The sequence below is a fragment of the Lycorma delicatula genome, chromosome 10 (genome assembly GCF_047948215.1).
Source record: "Lycorma delicatula isolate Av1 chromosome 10, ASM4794821v1, whole genome shotgun sequence".
Classification (NCBI taxonomy): Eukaryota; Metazoa; Arthropoda; class Insecta; order Hemiptera; family Fulgoridae; genus Lycorma; species Lycorma delicatula.
In genome coordinates, this window is record NC_134464.1 from 84,025,484 (window position 1) to 84,042,206 (window position 16,723).

The following is a 16,723-nucleotide window of genomic DNA, read 5'->3' on the forward strand; positions in this document are numbered from 1 at the left end:
ATATTTTGATCTCTTATATTAAGTAAGTTAAAATTATTTATTGATTGCGCAAAACTTGTTTAAAAAAGTTAAAATAACATTTTTTTTCTTTATTTTTAGATATACTCTAATAAAACACTTCTTTATGTAGATTACGAATAAATGTTGCTAAAAAGTAAGATAAAAATGAAGATTTTTAAGGTGTTAATAAAGTTTCGTTTTGTTTTTTGAACCGCCAGTAGAACGATTTTTTACATTTCTTTATATAAGTTCGTTTGTTAGTATATTTGTACTATGTAACTTCAGTACACCGGTACCAAGTTTTATTATTAATTTTGTATCAAACGATTCGATTCAATTTCTCAGTCATTCGAGTAAAATTGGGTATTAAAAATGATTTAACTAAAATAATTGTCCGGCGGTAATTTTTGTTTTATGAAGCATTAATTCAAATTTTTTGTAACAATTCATTAATTGGAATGCCAAATAAGAATACTTAATAAAATAGCATGAAAAGCAGTTTTGAGTTTATTATTATATGGATTACCGTACAAAATATACTTAAGTAAAGGTGAAAAATGTTCACATATTCTTTAAAATATTCAACAGTTTGGTATTTATCCATGAAATAGTGAAGAGAATTCTTTTTCCTTAATGTATATAGTACAATTAAGTTTACATACAGAGTGTTCTGAAAGTGAGCAACCACGTTACTCATTTTATGGGAAAATGAGAAAGTTAGAATAGTAGTTGAAAGTGGTCTCTATTATTCGATTCACATAATTGAATACGACGTTGCGTGTTCTTAAACACTTGTTACGTTTGTTGAAGAATTGCAGCGACATCGTTCAGTTTCGTTCTGCAATTCGGGAGTGGTGTGAGGATGAGTTTTTTAAGCAGCATCCTTAAGGTAGCCTCACAAGAAATCGTTAAGACCGAATAAATGTAAAACCGAGGGAGTTTCGAAATCATTTTTCCACGAAAACACTGATCCAAGAAAGTCATAGTATTGTTGGCTGTATGAGCAGAAGCATTATCCCGCTGAAATCACGCGTACTCTAGCCGCTCTGCAGGTATAGTGTTTACAAATTGTTGCACAATCTGTATGTAGTGTTACTCTTTTTTTATGAGATTATAGGTTTGTTAGAACCAACCCTCTAACCCTTTGATGATGTTTGAAACTGTTCCATTCTAATAATATATATCTTAAAGTAAAATAATTATGAACTATTTTTTTACTTGCTGAAAAACAAATCTATAACACGTACAAAAAAAATTTAAACTTCCAGAAAGTTTAAATGCGTGGAATTCTGCGTAGGAATATGCAATGGAAATCTTGTAGCGTAAAAAAAAAGTCATACCTGACCGGGATTCGAACTCGGGACCTCCAGATGAAAAGCCGAGACGCTCGGGATGAAACGTCGCAGCTGATCTCCGTGGCGGAGATAGGCGGAGTGACCGTATATTTAAATTTAAGTGAAACGTACAAAAAAATACACAGATACATCACATTACCCATTTTTATTGTAAAAGATACGTAGAAATTAAGGTAATATTTAGTATTATTTGATTAATGAGTCCTGTACACTTATAATAATAACGTAATTATAACTTTATAATAGTACTTATAAATTATATAATAATAATTATACAATATAGAAATCTGGAAAGGGTCTTTTCCCCTCGTTATATGCTATATATAATACGTCAGGCTTCTTTGGTGAAATGGTGCATATCCTTTTTCCATGGAATGTTCCAGTTCCAAAATCCAGTTTCCACAGTATTCTTCACTGGCAAGCATTTCAGTACTAAATTATTTCTGGAGTTTGGTATCGGGATAGTCATCCGGCCGCAGAAATCTTATTACATCTCTTTCACGTTATCCCGGTAAAAAATCTGAAAAAAACGAGCTTATAAAATTAAATTTAATATATATATATAAATATATATATATATATATATATATTTACTGTTTCAGTCAGCGTGCCGACAAAAATTCCTCATGTTTATAATTTTTTTCCAGATTATTAATTAACCACATACGCTTGTAGCGAACGCGTAGAAAAATATAGCAGAAGTTTCAAACCTGTGGAATATTCCAAATTTTACTACTATTCGAATCTAGTTTGGAGTTGGCTGATTGTACCCGACCGAGGTCTGGAGGATTACTGTGAGATCTAATCAATTAGAGGGTCTAAAGACGACCTCCGGTAAAGCCCCTCAGGGCTCGTAACGGAAGGTCTGGTGTAGCGACCGGTAATGTCACAAGCTGGGTGTCTTCCTCCTACGCGGTTGGGATGACTGTACCATGAATTAGTATGATTATTAAAATAATGGTTTCATATTAGTTGAAAAATCTTTAATTATTATGAATAACATACATATATGTAACCTTGAGTACATGTCAAGAAATACATGGTAAAAGATTTACATGGAAAATAAATGGTGGAAAGATTTATAAGTTTTTACTTCCTTGTACAGAGTAAAGGAAGTATTGTGATCGCGAAAAATTTGGTTTCCAGATTTCAACGAAAGTATCCATTTTCACCATCCAAGAATCCATTTTGACTAGTTTCGACTACGTACTTATGTATTTGGCGTAACTAAAAAACGATTAGCCGCAGTATGTTGAAATTTTGGATTTAAGACTGTTGTAACATCGAGTTGTCCATCTCCCTTTTGATTGCAATCGACTGAACCAAGTGTCCAAATAAGCCCAAAACTCAAAACAATTTGAATTTTGTTTGACTTATTCTTAACTACAATAATAAGACCTCATTGACAGCTTTTCAGCGATATATATCATAAGTAGTTCTTATTTCATTGGTTCTAGAGTTATAGCCAATTGAAATTTTAATTAATGAAATATTTGATCTTACGAAAGGAAGGCACACATCGGTTCGAATCAGACTTCATCTCCTTTCCTTTTTTTAACTTTTTTTGTAATTAGGTTTTTTACCATTTCTTTAATTTAAATATACCGATATATTAATAATAACTATTCACCCGTGATTGTAAAAAAAGTTTACAATAAATAATTATTCAATAATAACAATAAAATAATTTGAAAAAAAATCAGAAGTTATTAGTGAAATAAACTTTTATGTACTTTTAAGAGTGTATAATTTAACAGGCATTGCATATATGTATATACAATTGATTTTGTGAATATTATTTTATTTTCAATATTTTATTAATTTATTTTTTTAACTTTTAAAGCACCCTTTTTTTATTATAAAAAAAAGTTTTAACCATATTTAAAAAAAATTCTTGATCTCTGTCTGAAATGATTTGATACGATAAAACTACTGATTGGCCATTCTAGTCTCCAATGAGCTTTCGTTTTATACAACGGAAACACCTACTTAAGTATTAACCAATGATATGCGTTGTTTACAAGTTTCAGTTTTATTATTATTCTTTTTTCTTTCATTTTTATATTTATCCAAATTTAATCAAGATTCTTTAATTTTTTTTTAATTAAGCTAACTTATTGTTTATATTTATTATATTATGTATTCATGTTGTAGGGTAATGAATATATCAAGCAATAATTTCGCTGGTTAACTCGTACCTATTTAAATTTTGAATCTTTTTAAAGAGCTGTATTTTCCTGTAGAATTTTGTACTGTTATTTGTTGATGATTCGATTGGTAATAATTATTTCGTAATATTATCATACAGGTTGTTCTGAAAATATCGAGTTCGGGTTTTTAAAATATGACTTGCACTTGTATTTAAAATAGTAAAAAAAATTTGGTTAAATAAAAAAAAAAATTTTTTAAATTTTCTAAAAATTTGGTTAAATTAACAAATTTAAAAAAATAATAACATTAAAATACTTGAGTATTTTAGATATTGCATTAGCTAAATTTAAATACGATTACTTCTATCACAATTAGACCGTGGTTGATAATGTAATTATACATTATTAGTTTTAGCTAATGAAATCGTGTTAACTTTCAGTCATTCTGTATCTTGCCAATATTAAATTTTAATTTAATGTAGTTTATCAGGGTCCAGGATAATTAGTTAACAGATATAGTTAAAAATGATACAAACGTGTAATTAGTAGGCTTTTCCTGTTGACCTCAATTTTCCTAATGATGTTATATTTTCTTCTGTCCGATTTAAAATTGCATATTCTAATATAAATACAAATTGGAATAGAATTTTGTCCGGTATTTATTTAAATTGGAGATATTATTTAATGAAAAAGATTTCCTTTTTTTTAATATTTTGTTTGAAAATTGAAGGTGGTGTGTGTGTGTTAATTATGTGAATAGAGCTTTTACGTTTCATTGTTAATTTTATGGGTGAATTTATGTTAATCAATAATATAAAAATTTTAATAAATTAAATACAATTTAAAGGTATTTATTTTTATATATTGTTAAGGGTTCATGATTATTATTTATTGATTATTAACTTATCACGCATAGCTTTTATTAAAATTACTTACCTGTTTATGTAACCGATAAAAAAAGTACTGTTTTCTAGATATTTATTAATATTACTTTACATCAGTTCTAATTTTTTCTTTTTTTTTTTAATTGTATGTCCTTTTCAACCTTAAAAAGTAAGCTTTAAGTTATTGAATAGACTCTAAACTATTCAGTCGAAATATTTTAATTTTTTTTTTATTACATTTTCACCTACTTTAAAATTTTCCGTTATTAATCTCAAGTGAGATTGATTTTGAGTATCATTCAAAATCACTCTTTTCTCTTGAAAACTTTTATAAGAATTGCACGCAAAATTAATCCTAGTTCCACTTTTGTAGTATCAAATATGTTTCCATTCTTAGAAATTATGTACGAGTGTATGTAGAGCATTAAAGTGTATCACAATTGGAATCTCGTAAACTAATAAAGGCTCTGAAGAACTTTTAAGCTAAACAAAAAAGGGAACGTTTCCCGAATTTAAAAAATCTATTGAAATATTTGAAATCCAAATATGACGGCACATATTTTTTATATGTATATCCTCCCCTATCACATTTTCGAATACCACACATAATTTTTTGTCTAAACTTAAGAGTTATACCTCATTTCCAGTTTTACCTATTTATAAGTTGTACCTAATCCAGACTGATCAAATTTTACTCTTTTTTTTGTCAGTGGGGTTCCTAATATTATTTCATTATTTTTATTAAATTTTAAAAACTGTACACTTTTTCATCGAAGGTAGTTTTACAATACTTTAAATCATGATCTGAATTCTGCACTAATCTCGTTACTGTAGTAAATAAATGAAAAAGAAAAAAAAACATAACTTGCCGGGTGATTCAAAAAGGACTTCACAACTTTAAAAGCACATAAAAATTTATTGAAATAATTTATAGATTCGGTTGAAGTCTTATTTCATAGCAATACACATAAAATTTTGACTTGCATTAGTTCCGGATTCGGCCACCAGCGCACTCACCGTTTTTAAAAAAGAGTACATTTACTGGTGCGGAATGCTCGCTGTGAGTTTAACGTAGTTAACGTAATTTTCGAAAAGATTATGGTAAGGAGCCTCCTAGTAGGTAACAATTTACTCTCGTCACCGAACCTACGATGTAACAGTTTGTTATGTTAAACTTACAAAATGTCCAGGACGCCCATGCGTCCTTGAATCTGCTGTGAAACAATTCGAAGGAATCTTTTCACATAGTCGGAACAAATAAACTCGACGTGCGTCATGCGAGACTGGAATTCCACAAACGACTGTTTGCCGCGTATTACGTAAACGATTGCACTGGAAGCCATATAAATTAACCATGATTCAACTCAATAAAGATGACGACAAAGTTGCTCGGCTACAGTTTTGTGTGGAAATGATGGATAGAATTGCAGATAACGATACATTTTTAGACAGTGTAATTTTTAGTGATGTATATCATAGTTCATACCAGTAGCAAGGTGGACACCCATAAATGTCGATTATGGGGTAGCGAAAACCCTCATGAAACTTTGCAGCACATTCGCGATAGCTCTAAGATCATTGTTCTTGTGCCATAAGCAAAAAAAGAAGTATGTACGGCCCCTTCTTCTTCAAGGATGCAACCGTAAGTGGTATCGTTTATAAAAACGATACCTTCAAAATTTTATAATTCCTCAGTTAAACGATGAATGATAACCAAGATTGAAGCTATTACTATCAGCAAGACGAGGCACCACCCGAATCACAAAGTCCGAAATTTTCTTGATACTCGATTCCCAGGTAGGTGGGTCAGTCGTGTAGGTCCAATTGTATGGCCACCTCGTTCCTCAAATTTTACCCTGCTTGATTTTTTCTTTTGGAGTTTCATTAAAGATCGGGTTATGTACTAATTTGCCTGCTGATCTTCTTGAGCTAAGATTTCGAGTTGACGTCGCAGCTGCAAAGGTAACGCCGGACTTGCTGGGTACAGTTTGGAATGAAATCGGTTTCAGATGGGATGTATCTCGTGTTACAAATGGAAGCCATATCGAGGCAAAGTGATTGTTGAATGACAAACTTTTATGGGTCTTTCTATGAAATGAGATTTTAACCGAATCGTTAAGTTACCTTTATCAATTTTTATATTATTTTAAAGTTGTGAAGTCTTTTTGAATTACCCGTTATTTTTGTTAACATAAAAGTTTTATATTTTAATTTATAAATTTATTTAATAAATTTAATTCACACGGTGCAACTATATATATATATATATATATATATATATATATATATATATATATATATATAGTTGCACCGTGTGAAACTAAAAAAGTAATTTGTAGATAACATTGCATAATGTTGATACGTTTAAATAAATAATTTGTATACAAGGTCAGATGTTCATTCATAAATTGAGATCTGTAGTTGTACTATCATAGTAACGATATTGGTTGCCAAGAAAAGAAAGCCTTAGTTGTAACTAGTTGGCGTACTGTTTGAAAGAGTTAAAACGGTATTTTGTTATTGTGAATAGTCTGACGAACTAGTTGTATAAATATAACTAACTTTATACGTCATCATATTCTACGCTTTTAGAACAGAGAATAGAGAACGGAATGAATTGCAACTCCGCCCTCATTACGTATTACTGGACGTTCCCTACCTCATCAGCCGTAACCTTTATTGAGATCATTGCCAAATAGTTGCTAAATAACGTTCTTTATATTAACATACATTTTTTTATAATTTTTTTGTTAAATATATTATATTCAAATAAAATGTTTTCGTTCATTTTGGAAAAATTTTTCTTTACGTAGTTAATAAAATTTTAATAGCAAAAAATTCAAAATAGTTAAAAATCTAAATAGTTTTATGGAATTTTCTGATTAAATAGTAATCGACCGGCTATTTGATGTTTTGGTTTTGCAAATTGGCTTCTAGACAGCTTGTCTTGGGTTCAGTTCTTGGCAAGGGTCTGGCATTTTTCATCCATCTCATCTTTCTTAATAAAATGCGGGTTTATTCATGTCCAAGGTTGTAATTTTAAAATGAAATTGAAAATAAAAATAAAGATGTCAAGAAGTGATTACGGTCTTAAAAAATTTCCATTTTAGGATAAATATAGCTGTTACATATACGGGTCATTTAATTTATAATGTAAACTTGAGCACAAATGCATTTTCAAAACGTATATATGTATATATATGTGTGTGCGCGTGCGTGCCTATATATACATATATATGTATATTCGTTTTTTTTGGTCAGTAATTTGACTGGTTTGATGCTACAGCTCTCCAAGATTCTCTATCTATAACCCGTTTAAGATAATTTTATTATTAAAAATATTGAAGGAGTCTGCCTCAAAATTGAAGAATAAACTTTACATATTTTGTGACATCTGTAGCAGAAATACTTGTTTCAAGAAAATTAAAAAAAAAAAATGTAATATATTAAGAATAACTAATATTTTATTAAGAAATAAAATTCATTAAAAAAAATACTAAATGAAATAATACATTTTGATAATGACGCGCTATTTAAATAACATGAAAGATATAGTGGTAGGTTAGAACTTCCATTGTGTAATAAAATAATCAGAACATTTGTTTTACTTGTTAACTTTTAATTAGACTTGTTGGTTAGCATCTGGACGCCACCTATTTTCACCTTTTTTCTGTTAAAAACTTATTACAAACTTATAAATTATTTAATGTTAATTAGACAAGGTTAGCGAGCAACGTTACAAAAGCTAATGTCAGAAAAAAGAAGAAAAAAATAGTTTTTTCTGTTGTGCATATACAGTGTTCTGGGACGTATTCCCTGAACTACAGGAACTGATTGAAAAAGTCACCTTCAAAAATTTCAAAATGGCAGCCATCTTAATTTTTTAATCTTTAATATTTTTGTAATTATTTATATGATCAAATTTTCACTTATTACAGAATTCATTAAAAATTTTATTTTGGACAAAATGTCACCTCATTTTCAAAGTCCGTTGACAAGCAATCGAGTTATTGCAGGCAATTAACTCGGCATCGTACTGCAAGCTGATAATTAATTTTATTAATCATGGCCCGTTGGTATTGATATAATATTTCCCACTTACCAACAGTCTTTAATAGTATGGTGGAGCGCTTTCGGATTAGCAATCCATCTTCAGGAACATTGATGTGTTATAATTATAATTATTTACTTCTCATATCATTAATTATACTAACTTGAATTTTGAAAAACAAAAATTATAAATATAACAATTGATCGTCAAAAGGTACGTAAAATAATGTATACCTTATCCGTAATGTCAGTATGAAGGTCTCAAGTGTTACCTACTATAGATACTATTATATAAATAAGCTGATAATTTTTGTTAATTTACTATTATTATTTATTATCAATAGTTTTTATTATATTTAATAGAGGAAATATAAACAGGCAAAAAATATGCCTTAATGTTAAATCTTCAGTGCGCGCGCGCGCGCGCTTAAGATTTTTTCGTCAGAACGGTCACAGTTGTTATTCAACAATTAATATAGTTTAACCTTCAACATTTTTAATTTGTTTGATTTATTTTAAGGTTTTAATGGAACAAGAAAATTAATACCTCAGAAACCACCGAGTTCAAGGAATCATTTATAGCCCTAATACATGGAAACCACAAGGTTCCTCTTTATGTGGGATTTAATATAATTTACACCTGAATAATTAATTTTCTTAATTATTATAAAATAATTTTAACAGCTGCATCCTTTTAAGACAGTTATGCAAATGACGAAAGTTTTTACGTGATCAAACGATTCTGAAAGATAGGAGAATTATGGGAGATGTTCTTTATAAATTCTATTAATCAACACTATCGTTCATATTTGATAAATTTTCTATTATACATATAAATAGTAATAATTAGGAGATTTATCTATATTGGTTTGCAGAATAACAAAATTACTTGAACCGATCAATTCAACATTATGTTCAGCCTGGATTATTACTTTGCTGGCATAAAGTTTCAGAATTATGCTCCAAGAAAGAAAGTATGGTAATCTGTCAAAAAATGGGGTCTGGATTGTTTTGCGTTTCTCTAAGTTTCATGACCTAGGAAAAACCCGCACGTTCATAGAAGTTTCATTACCTAGGAGGAACTCGTACGTTCCTTAGATGCGTTTGTTGGCGTGTTTGAAACTTAATAACATTTGATTGGATAAACCGATTTTGATGAAATTTTGTACAGAGTCTGATGTATATAGGCGATTATTTGCTAAAATTTTGGGGTCAATATCTCTCCATGGGTTGAGGTAGAGTTTTTTGGGATCATTGTCTCAAAGTTTTGCAAACATAACCCATCCCACTTTATATTAAGATTTCATGCGTACACATTTAACGTGCATGAGTATCTCATCAATTTTTTTTAATAAAAGTTTTCCCCAAAATTCTTCCTTTATCAAAAATCGAAAAAAATGTTCTGTGTAATTATTGCATAATTTTTAAAAGGAGTTTTTTCCCCTAAGGATAGTAGTGCAAGTGATCCAAAAAAAATCCTATGGGAGCAATAATGGAAATGGGGAAGTCAATGTAAGTTTAAAAAATCACAATTTTTTGGAATTTTTTAAAACTTTTTTTTTTTTAATTTTGTATATCACAATAAAATTTCTTACCATAATTCACCCTCAGTCCCCAAAAAATAAATTTTAGCTAGCCTTTTATTGGAATTACATTTTCAATAGAATCTTTTTTACTTTCTTCCATTTAATATAGTAAACGTAGAAAAATCAAAAAAATATTCTTGAAAAGTGATTTTGGAGGTGGGGGAAAAAAATACTGATTTTTTTGAATTATTTAAACTTTTTATGGTTTATTTAAGCATATAATGATAATTTTACAATAAAACTTCATCATAGATTATCCCCAGGTAACATTTAGGTAAATTTTTTCATTAATAATTTTTTTAATACGAATAAATTATTATTTTCATAAATATATTATTATTATTATTATATATTATTATTTTATTAATTATTATTTATAAGAATAAATAACTAATGTCAGGAAAGTATTAAAGTATTAAAAGTTTATTAGTTATTTTTGTATCTGTTTTAGAAATCTGATTATAAAATTTATTCACCATATTTAAACATATTGTTATTAAACATGCTTGCAATATCGCATATATAAAAAAATGCTTTTACGACTACATAGTTTGTTTAGTATTTATCTGAACTATTATTTGTATAAAATAATACTATAAGACTACTTATTTTAAAAAAATTAAAAAATGATTACTGATCCAAGACTAAACAGATCGGTTTAAAGACAATATAGATTCAGCCTTATTTACATATCTCCGTTGTTCGGTCATTGTTATCGAAGATTTATAACAAAGCATTATTTAAACGACTATATCGAAAGGATTAAGTATAAATTTTTCCCGTTTAATTTAATTTTAAATGAAGAGGAAGGGTTTTAAGGATATTTAAAAAGATTTTTAACTGGGGGCAATGACCTATGAGTTTAAAAAGTGCTGATAAGAGGATTTCTTTTTATTGTTCTTTTAATGAAAAATAAAAATTAGTTTAAAAAGGTGAGGAAATGCTTAATGATACGGATTAGTTTATGTGAACTGAAATGCAATTTCAAAAAAGGTCGGGATAAAACGAAATAATCTTATTTACAATTTAAATGAATATTTTATACGTGTAATGAACTTTTAGATAAATATATTCGTCTATCACATCTTTGATATAAGTATGACATTTTTGTTATTTGGGTGTTGTAAAAAAATCTGATGAAAAAGTTTTGAAGACGAAAACATTAAAATCTCATTTCTCATTTACATTATATTAAATTTGTATATACCTGTCAGATATATTATATTTACTGAAGTTTAAATGTTTTCATATAAAGAATAATTAAAAATTTTTTATATCCACCTTAACAGCAAAAAAGTTGTGATTTCTCGAGATCTTTTGGTTTATTTCAAACCATAATCACGAGATAAAAATAATACAAGTTAAAAAAATTAAAAAAAATTTAGTCATGACTGTTTGAATGTCAAAGTATACTCAATTATTAATATTATATATTAATAATTATTATTAATATTATACTATTTTTAACTCTTGATGATTGTTTGAAATAAACTGAAAGATCTCGAGAAAATACATATTTTTGCTTGTAAGGTGGATATAAAAACAATTTTAATTATTTTTTATTTTATTAAAAAACTTTCAGCGGAAACTGTATTTAAGAAATTTAGTCTTCATACCAGTTAATAGATATCATAAATTTATAATATCTAAATTTTTCTTAAGGTCACCTTCGTTCGCTATTACTACGCAAACAAACAACTTTTTTCTTAGTCTCTTTAATATTCATTCAAAAAAAATTTCTAAATTTTTTTATAAAAGTGGAAGAAATTCTGTTTAAATAATTTTTAACGGAGTTTTTTTCCCCTAAGGATAGTAGTGCAAGTGATCCAAAAAAAAATCCTACGGGAGCAATAATGGAAATGGGAAAGTCAATGGAAGTTTAAAATATCAATTTTTTGGAATTTTTTAAAACTTTTTTGTTTTTTTTATAAACTTTGAATATTACAATAAAATTTCTTAGCATAATTCACCCTCAGTCCCCAAAAAATAAATTTCAGTTAGCTTTTTATTGGTATTACATTTTTCAGTAGAATTTTTTTTACTTTCTTCCATTTAACATAGTAAACGTAGAAAATCAAAAAAAATTATTTAAAGGTGATTTTGGTGGTGAGGAAACAGAAAAACATTTAAAAAATACTGATTTTTTTTTTAATTATTAAACTTTTTATGGTTTATTTAAGCATATAATGAAAATTTTACAATAAAACTTCATCATAGATTATTCCCAGGTAACTTATTCATTAGTAATTTTTTTAATACGAATAAATTACTTTCATAAATATATTATTATTAAATATTTTCTTAAATTCAGTTTCAAAATTAATAAAAATAAAACTGTGGTAACGAAAGATCTAAAAAAAAAGTTAAAAAAATCAAATATTGAAATGATGGAACAGAATATACGAGAAGTTTCAGAATCTAACTATTTAGGTAGTAAAATTATAAGGAATAGTTAATATAAAATTAAAATAAAAAGTTAGCCTTTCTAAAAAAAATAGATTCAAAAAAATCTGGTACAAGTAAAAAAAAATCATTTTTATAAAAAAGAAGTCTGGTTAGTATTAAATATAAATGTAAGAATTATTAAGTTTTCTTGAATTTTACTGGTTTATGGTTTCAAAACATGAAACTTTAAGAAAAGTAGTAAAATTATTTGAAAAACGATTTTGCAGAAGGATGTTGAAAATTAATCGTGGTTTTATAAGTTTCTAAAGAAGCTTTTAATGTGATAGGATATAAGGAAAATTTGTGGGAAATCTTTTAAACTGGATTGGTGGGCTATATATTAAGAAGCAAGATTAGTTAATAAGAATTTATAGATGGTCAAAACTCTAAAGAAAGATAGACATAGGAATATGTAAAACGGATAATCAAGATCTAAAATCTCATAAATAATTTTATATTGAAACTACGCACAGAATATAAAGGAATGAGGTTTGGTATAAAAATCATTCAAGTGTATGTTCATCTCAAAAAATTATAAGTAACCTATTATGTTTTTAAAGATTAATTCAGATTATAACATTTTAATGAACTCCAAGAATAATTTTTTATTTTTTTATTTTTGTTCTACTTATTGCCTTTAATTGCCAAAATCAATTGTAGAATAATTTTAGAATTATGTGGTGGAAAAATTTTGATACATTGAAAATAACTCCAGACTGTTTATACCGTGAAAGTTGAATCAGCCTAATGCTATTGCGATATGCAGATTTATCCGATGTTTCCATTTTGTTGGTAGGATTTTCTATCCAAAAGATCCAAAGTTTGTAACTGAGATATCTGTTGGGAAAGGTAATGAGTTGTAATCTATGATAAAAATCTAATGTTGACTTTAGTTTTGCTCGTACTAGAAAAATAAAATATTTTTACAAATAATTGTTAATATTATTATCATTGCAAGAAGAATTAAAATTAAAACCGTTAAAGATCTTTCTTTATTAGTTTTATAAATTACCAGCAGGTCAGGGTTCCGTTCCCTGAAACCCGGCGCTCCGGTCGGCTTTGGGGAGCCCAGGAGGTAATCCTGGGGCTCATTGAGGGGGTCAGGGCTCGATTCGTTGGCCCGACTCTCTAGCATTGGGGCTCCAGCTTCTGAACCACTGACGTGTTCGTTATCCTCTTGTCTGTGAGTAAAGTGAATAATAAATAGTTAACAAATATTAATTAGAAAAAAAATTAATAATTTGCCTTCATTATATTTCTGTTGCCATGGCTACAGAAATCAGAAATATTATAATAATAGAGTAAAACCTTTAATCTTTTTTTCTTCAATGGATTCTTTAATTCACAACTTCACCCCCAAGAGGGCTAGAGCCTCAATCTATGGCTTCAAACCTTCCCTGGGTAACATAAATGTTTCTTGAAGATTTGAAAGCAATCGGATGGTTAGTTCTCGGGTGATGAGCAAACTAACTTATAAGCAAACAAACCCTCAGACAGAAAAACTTTCGGTTTTATATACGGAGTGATCCCACTCTGGCTACTCTTTGACTATAGAATCATCTTGAGAGATTGCCGTATATAGTTTTTGTGTTTTGTTTCTAATTAAAGTTGAACTTCTCAAATTTGTGTTCAAGTTTAGTAGACATTGTTTACATTAATTTTCTCAGAATTAAATTCTCTACAAAGTTATCTCTTTATTGCTAAATTAACAAAATTATTTCATTCCAAACCTAAAAAAGGTATATTTTCCGTCAAAACGTTTTCGTGTTTTACCCAGTTTTTCTTGAAACCTAAGTGAGATAGAGAGGTCTATTAATCAATTTCTTAGATAAAAACCATAAAGAAGCACCAAATTTGTACCCCAAGAATTTTAGTACGGTTTAATTTAACAGAGGGAACAGAAAGCAGAGCTAAATGTTTAGCGAGCCGAAACTCGCTAACGAACCTTTTTCTGACCTATGTTTCTATCATCTCAAGAGATTGCCGTGCAATTTGGATTGTCTGTATTTAGATTACATTACCATCTTTGATTTCTTATTTAATCCTAAATGTTTTTGGTTATTAATTAAATTTTCATAAAATTTTATTTGTAAATCTAATTACTATTTATTTGTTTAGTTGTTAAACCTTAATACTTTTAAACAGCATATCATATATTTCATAAGGCATTTTGCCAACCTTCTGGAGAATCTTTAAATTCTTAGACCTACTTAAAACATTTCAATTGCTTTACTTGGAACTTCTCCAGAATTCTTTTATGTTATTTTTCAGTTACTAATCTTGTTGACATTTTTCCTCGTTAAAACAAATGAATTGTTTAAAACTTTGTAGTACATCCATATGTTATTTGAAACCAACACTTTCAGTTTGTTTTTTTCTTTTTTTTTTTAGTTTTAATTAATCATTTTTTAAACTTGATATGTTTAGATAAATATAAAAATGTTTTATTATCAATTCCAATTTTATTAAGGTTCCTTGTCCTAAGGTGAAAATGTGATCTCAAGATGATAGTTTTTAATTTTTAAAATCACATGCTATTTTTTGAAGAATTGATTAAATTGAAAAAAAATCGGATTTAAAGGCATAAAAGGAATATTTAATTATTTAAATGCAGTCTAAATGGTTTATATGTAATTTAAACCGTGAAGTTTTTTTAAATACTTAATTTTGATATATTTAAAGAATTATGACATTATAGCCTATAGTGTATAGTATTAATAAATATTTTGAAAGCAAATGGTTAAATTTAAAAAAATAATATTTGGATGAGAGATTAAAAGTAAAGCATAGTACAGTTTATATAATTAAACTGAATATGCAAAAGTTATTATAATTTTTGGAAAAATCACTACTATTACATCGCTCATCCCTCTTCATTATCATTTTATCTTATTTCAAATAAGTTTCCAAACTAGTCTTTCATCACTGCAACATTATCAAAATTTAACTCAATGCCACAATAGAGAATTTCAAGTGTTACATTTTACAAAACACTTGATGGAAAAAAGTAGTTTTATACCACACAAAAACGTTTTTATTTTCCAGTGTAAGTTTATACAAGTTGTTTCAGTTGATACAGTTTTACGCAGAATCAAATATTTAAAAAAAATTGTTTATAAACCATTTAACAACGTTATTTAACGGTAAACATAAAATAGTGGATTTTTCGACCCCCAATCTTTTGCATTTACTCCAGATTTCTTGAAAATTACATTTCTGTGACCTATTTATTTTTTCTATTTTTCAGATCAGATTTCATACAAAACCACTAAATCTATCCCTTAATAAAAGACTCTAGAACAAAAATTACAGTGTGGCTTAAGTTTACCAAAAGCGTAAATCTTTTGCCAGCTAACACTCGCTAGCGAAGCGTTTCCAAAGCTATGTTTATATGTCATTTTTTCTTTACTTTCACCAATAGAACATGTCTTGAAAGTTTCTTTACATTCTTCGTGAATCACTTTGTATATATAAAAAAAAATTAAGATTCTTTTTCCTTGTTATTTAAAATAATCTTACGCTTTTCCCATCATAATTTTTCATACAGCCATTTTTTACGTGTTTTAACAAGAGGTTTTAAAGAATGAAAAATTAATATTAAAATTGATGAGAATTTCGACTGTCTGTTAGAAAATATTCCAAACGTTGTACTCACTTTCACAAAACAATGAATAGAAAAAATACGGGAGTGTTATTGTACTGTGGGGTTTTATAGAAAAGTTTTTGTTTTATTGAAAAGAATATATGTAATTAAAAATTATTGGTTTAACAGGCAAATAAATAAGATTATATATGTAATTATCTTTAAAATGTTTATTGGTAATTCTCACAGTTATAACGCAGAAAATTCAAACATCAGTTTTTTCTTCGTGATTTTTAAATTAATTTTTTACGAAATGCACATTTCTTACAAACTGTTTTTTACAAGAAAAGTTTCTTTTTATCTACCCAAATCTAAAAAATACATCATTTATAAATCGTATAGAGCCATTTTTTGAAAGAAAATATTTTATTTTTTTATTTTGTTTGGTATATTTAGAAGTCAATTTTACTTTTACGAAAAAACTTCTCTTCTTCATATATTTAATGTAAAAGATAACTTCAATACAAGGATATTTTTTCTTTTAAGTCATGGATTGTAGTATCATCTTTTAAGCGACTAACGTGAAATGTATGGTATTTTGTTTCTTGAATATTTATTCTATTTGTGCTGTATTCATAAATTAGATAAGACTCGAACAACTTTTATTATT

The 16,723-nt window shown here is 27.7% G+C and overlaps 1 protein-coding gene across 5 annotated transcripts in view; it reads left to right on the forward strand.

The window, feature by feature from the left end:
- The window catches only part of Lmpt (four and a half LIM domains protein limpet), a 913,540-nt gene that overhangs the window by 688,880 nt on the left and 207,937 nt on the right, over positions 1–16,723 (forward strand). The window lies entirely within an intron of this gene.